Source organism: Talpa occidentalis, unplaced genomic scaffold (genome assembly GCF_014898055.3).
Source record: "Talpa occidentalis isolate TD23 unplaced genomic scaffold, MPIMG_talOcc4v2.1 talOcc4.2051, whole genome shotgun sequence".
NCBI lineage: Eukaryota > Metazoa > Chordata > Mammalia > Eulipotyphla > Talpidae > Talpa > Talpa occidentalis.
In genome coordinates this window covers 8,784-14,572 of record NW_023602132.1, presented here as the reverse complement: position 1 = coordinate 14,572, position 5,789 = coordinate 8,784, and the positions used below count along the sequence as shown (strand labels likewise).

Genomic DNA, 5,789 nt, shown 5'->3' with positions numbered 1-5,789 from the left:
TGGGGTTTATTTTTTCAAAACAAAGTTTAACTAGAACATGCAGTGAAAGAAGATAGTGTTTAATAAACTTGATTGTTACCCTCACTGTTGCGTGCATTATGTTAACTTTCTGAGCCTATCTTGGTTAACTCTCTGGTGCATAGCAAGTATCAGCTCCAATTGTTGCGGACGCAGTCTGGAATGTATTCTCTTCTCAGACCCAGAGCATGAGCTTGAGGTCGGAGGGCTCCTCTAACCAGGGATTCTATTTTCTCCTATGGTATTCTCTCTAGAATACAGAAGCACAAATTAAGGCCCTGGACACCAGGACATAAGATAGCCAGAAGACCCGTTGGGGTAGATGTTAATTGAGCCAGTGCAAAGGAGAGCTCCCAGTACTCATGGAACAGTTATGGCATAAATGGATTCTCCCACAATACTAAAAGAACTCCTGTAGCTAAGAGAAACAATGTGTGTGGCAAGAAATTTGGAGAGATAATTCCATTTCACCACAGTTATGATATACAGAATACAATGCTACTAACTCATCAATTTGGATAAAGAAATAAGTGACAAACTACAGCTGGGAAAATTTCAGCAATGTTTTGGGGAAATATAATAGATTTTTTGTAAAACAGAGCATTTCTGGATTTAAATATCAGGATACCTCCCTTAGAAACTGATGTTTACAAAAAATGTTTGAGAATGATCCAAGAGGGAATATTCTGGGCAGAAAGGAAATGAGTGTGTGCAGAGGCAGAGTGAGTCTAGGTAAAAGAAATTACAAGCTTATCGGACAAGATGCCCCAAGTCCTGTTTGAAGAGGTGGAGTAAATCATGGACTGGCAACCCCATCCAACAAGTTTGGTCCACCACACTGACCATGAGACACCATGATAGATGAAAGCTTTAGATCTTGACTAATGATTTTCTCACAATTTCTCCCAGAGGGAGAATGTAACCAATCTGTGCATGCCTGGGCATAGCCCAACCAGAACAAGCTATGATGCTGAGCTATCCTCTCTGCCTCAAACACTTACTCTTTAAATATCTTCTCCTAACTTCCTTTAAGGACCCAGGCATTTATTCTTTCCCATACTGACTCCCTCATGCAAGAGTCTCTAATAAAGGCTTGCCAGATTCAACTAGATCTAGTGATCTCTGGAGAATTCTTTCCATTGAGGGCAAAGGACCCACTCATGGTTTCATGGCCTATAATAAGAGGAGCAGTTGGACTGCAGGGCAGAGAGGACTGGTGTTCCACAGAGGAATGAGGAAATGTACATAAGTGACAGACAATGGAGAGAGGAGCTGTTTCCTAGGAGGATGAGAAGAGCTGGACAAAGGCTCCTTGAATCTGGTTAATGATTTGGATTGATCCACAGAGGAACAGGAATTCACTGATAGGTTTTAGGAAGAGGAACAAACTGACTAAATATGCATTTTTAACTTATTCAAAATTTGTAATGAAGATACACGTGTACACGAGTTTTTATAAATACATAATCTGACTATATCATAGTTGCTGGTATGTTTTTATTAGTCATTTTAATATCCAAATATATATGGATGTATTTTCAGATTCCATATCCTTTTCTATTGTTGTCTTTGTCTTGTCTACCGTTAAGCTAATATTATGGAAATGCTCTAATATTATGGAAACACAATATAGGTTTTTAAAAAAATGCTATATGTATATCTATATTCTTTTATCCTTGCTACCATCCCTTGTGTGTCTTTGCCTTTTGCTCCCTCCTTCCTCTTAACCTCAATGTCTTCAGGATGTTTGTTGATGTCCAGTAGTTTTTGAAAGTGTTTTATTGTCTTTATATGACTATCTAATATTTGTTTTATTATTGACTTGTTTTGCTGCATATATTTTTTTCCAAATTCAGTCCATTTTTTGAAAATGACTGCATTTCATCCTTTCTTATGGTTGTGTAATATTCCATGGTATGTACGTAACCCATTTTTTCTTTTTCTCCAATTTTTCTCCACTTTATTAGGGTCAGCCACCATGGTATTTATGTATTTAAACATTTACTGTAAATTCTTACAGATATTTTTGACTTTGAACTATTGTTCATAATTAAGTTAATTAGGCACATGGTTTGTATTTTATAAAAACCACTTTAGGGGCCTCCCTAATGGCACAAGGGATTGGGATGTAGCCCTTTGAAGCTATCCATGGCCACTGCAGCACTAGTTCCATCCCTGGCCAGGGAGCTGACCCACATGATGCAGCAAGAACTGGGGTACAGGCCAAAGGTGCGGGAGGGTGAGAGAATTCACCAGAGACAGAGCAGGGAGCAGAAAGGCGAAGGACTGAAGTACACTGCTGAAGGGAGCAGTGGGCATGACAGGAGAGGTCCGAGGACATCTTCACAGTGCTGTGCTCAATCCACTGCACCACCAGGGAGGCTCTACCATTCATGTAGTCTTTAAGGAAGAGATCAGAAAATTACTTAAATGTTTTACTGATGAGATTCTAGTAAGATGAGATTCTAGTAAGATGAGCAAATGTTTTATGTTTTACTAATGAGATTCTACTAAGAAATCCCTGAAAGAGCAATAAGCTGTGGTTACTGGAAGTCTCAGCATACTGGCAGATATGATTGCAAAGTATTTAACAGAGAGCACAAATTTTGTTTTCTTAAGAGGAGCTAAGCACTATAGATGTCATTCAGTTGACTATGAGATTGCCTGCTGTGAGTGTTGCACCCAAACTCCAGGTCACTCCTTTTTGCTATGTTTTGGATAAGCTTCCATTTTCATAGCATGTCCCTGTCCTCCAACTACACAGGTAGCTGCTAAGCCATACTGGCCTCCATCCTTCCATAGTCTGTTAGCAGTTGTCATAGCCAACCAGCAACCAATGGTCCCAAACAGGTGTCCCAGGGGCAGCAAGCCACCCCAGTTGTTAAACTTTCCCAGTGGAGCCAATACAACCTTGTTTTTTCTACCCATGTAGTTTTGTGCAAACCAGTCAGAATCCACAGCTTTAAAATTTGTCAAATCTCATACTATAGACTTAGGCACACAGCAGGGGAGGAGTCAAAACAGGGGGTCAAAACAGAACTATGGGTAATGGGTGATGTGGTAGTGGGAGATTTATAGGAACTGTAAGGTCAGTGCAAGGGGCCTGGTGAAGGCCCCAGGCCATGAGCACAAGGAGGGGCCTTGAAATCACAGAGAGAATTCTACCTTTGCCTCAGCTCCTGGAAACAGAGGCTTCCACCCAACACAAACAGGACATCAACCAGAACTACAAAAACAACAACAACAACTTTGGTTCCGCATATCCAGTTTCCAGCCTAACCTTTCCTTACCCTATAAAGGACATCTTTTTTTTTTTTTTTTAAGATTTTTATTTTATTTATACAAATGCTGGGGTACAGGCCAGATGGCAGGAGGGTGAAAGGATTCACCAGAGACAGAGAGGGGAACAGAACAGGCAGACTGACGAAATACACTGCTGAAGGGAGCAGCAGGCGAGACAGGAAAGGCCTGTCGTGCCATGTGGGACTCTCGCCGGCAGGCCAGGATCAAACCCATGCTGCAGAGGCTGCAAACAGATTCACAGTGCAGCACTCAACCGCTTGCGCCACCAGGGAGGCCCTAAAGGACATCTTCCCCCACAACGAGAGTGACTTCTCTGACCCCCGTGGGTGGGGGTAGGTGAACCTCGCCTGGAAGCGCAGTGAAGTTCCTGCCTGTGAGAAACTTAGCCTGGCTCTCCTTCTCTACACCACACCAATCCTTTCATCTTGGTGCCAAAACCCAGGATTGAACCAGGGATCTTTCCCCTGCACCAACCTTACGGGAACTACATCTGAGAGAAGAAATCAAATATTGTACAAAAATGAACAACAATGTAAGAAAATAAAAAAATAAAATTTGCCAAAATCTGCCAGAGAAGTCTTCATGAAATTCAAAAGCATCAATATCATTCATTGTTAATTTGGCCTTTTCTAGAATTTTTGGAGGAGCATATGTTGGTTCAAGTAAAAGCTGACCTTTTGGATCCTGAGACACATACACAAAATCTCTTAAATATGCCTCTGGTTTATAACCCATGGCCAGAGCTTTTCTTCTGCCAAAATCAGTATTGCAGAAGCATCATCAGTCAGGAAAGAAGAATTTGCAGTTGTCACTGTGCCATAGGGCTTGATGAATAAAGCTTTTAGTTTGGCCATCTGCTGCAGTGAGGAAGGATGAAAGCCATTATCTTTCATAACTGTATCTTTTCCTGGTACTTTGAAGAGTACAAAATCAGAAAGAGTCCTTCATTCTGTGCCTTCTGGGCCAGGCTGTGCCAGTACAGCCCGTATTCATCCTGTGGGGATGGAAAAAACAGAAAAGGCAGCAGCCAGTCTGTGTGCAGAGTGACCCATGTTCTTATTGCTGGAGAACTCAACTACTGCAGGGAATTCAGGAGACAGGAAATTCAGTCTGAACTTAGAGATTAAAGACAGCAGTTTACCGGAGAGATCAGTTGCTGTCTGAGCAATTATTGAGTTCAATTATTTTCCTCATTTTCCATGAATGACATCAACTGTACATCACCTGCCACAACCATATCACCACGGCCAGAAACAATCAAGCCAACACTTGAGATCATGGTGTGGTTTGCAGAGATGCCAGCCACAGTGACAGTGTGAGCTGGAGTATAGACAGAAAAGCCTGCTTCGAGGGCAACCTTTGTAGCCACATTGCTTGTTTTTACTTCCTGCATAACTGCCAAAGATGATATAATCAACAATGTCCTTTGGGACACTCATCTGATGCAACAGACCTGAAAGTGCTTCTCTAGCCACATCATGTGGCATCAGGTCTTTGTATGAAGTGCCTGACAGCAAAGATGAAGTTGGACACCATCCATCACCACACTGGTCCTCGTGTTGGGTGGGTTAAGGTTTTCTTTGATATGATCTGGACAGGTGGGACAGCTCCTAGATGAGAAGAGTTTGGCGATCTTATAAAAAAGGGCCCATTTTGATACAGTGGGAAAACTTTTAAAAGTGCAAGTCAAAAGATGGAAGTCATTCTGAAATCTCAGTTCCAATCCTCAGGGCTCTGGCTGTGGGCACAGTTTGGGTCCAAGGGACAAGACTTGTTGGGATTCACTCATTTTGATACATTCATCCATTGAAGGAGATTTAGGCAGCGTCTGTAACTGGGTGCTGAAGCCAAAGACTGTTACAGATGGTGCTCTCTGGAGGGGGTGCTAGTGAGGATTGATAGCCCCAGGCAAAATACGAAGTATTGGTGGGAATGGAGACACTGATAATAAATATAAAGGACTGCAGAAGCAGCCCCTGGGATTTCACCATTTGGGATTTTAGCATTTTTAGATCTTCAATGATTCTGGGGTCAGCCATTTCTGCCCCCACCATGCTGATCTTCCAGAAGGCTATCGTGAGCCTCTGAAGGACATGGAAAGGCTTCCAGCAAACAACCTCAGAAAAGAAAAGTTTGGAGGTTTTGTAGGTAGCTGAGTGAGTGAAACCGTTCCCAGCTTTGCTTTGCTGCTGTTATAGCCTAGAAGGGAAGGAGAAGACCCAGAAATGGGTGCCTTGCTGAGTGTGTGAGTATGGGCTGTTTGTCAGGTTGTTCCACTGCTGCAGCTGCTGTTTCCAAGGTTGCTTGTCAGGTGCTGTGCTGGCACATCTTTGCAGGTCCAGTGAGCATCTCCTGTTGTCTTCTGAATTGGATGCCGGCCTATTTTCTGGCTGCTATATGCTTCAGGCTTTCAGTGGTGGGAAGACACTTCCATGAAGAAGTCTTCTGTTTAGACTTTAAAACACTGG

General features: G+C 42.6%; 1 pseudogene; it reads right to left on the bottom strand.

Annotated features, from left to right (window-relative positions):
• Positions 1–2,712: 2,712 nt before the first annotated feature.
• LOC119253837 (trifunctional enzyme subunit beta, mitochondrial-like) lies at positions 2,713–4,931 on the bottom strand (annotated as a pseudogene).
• Between the last annotated feature and the right edge of the window lie 858 nt (positions 4,932–5,789).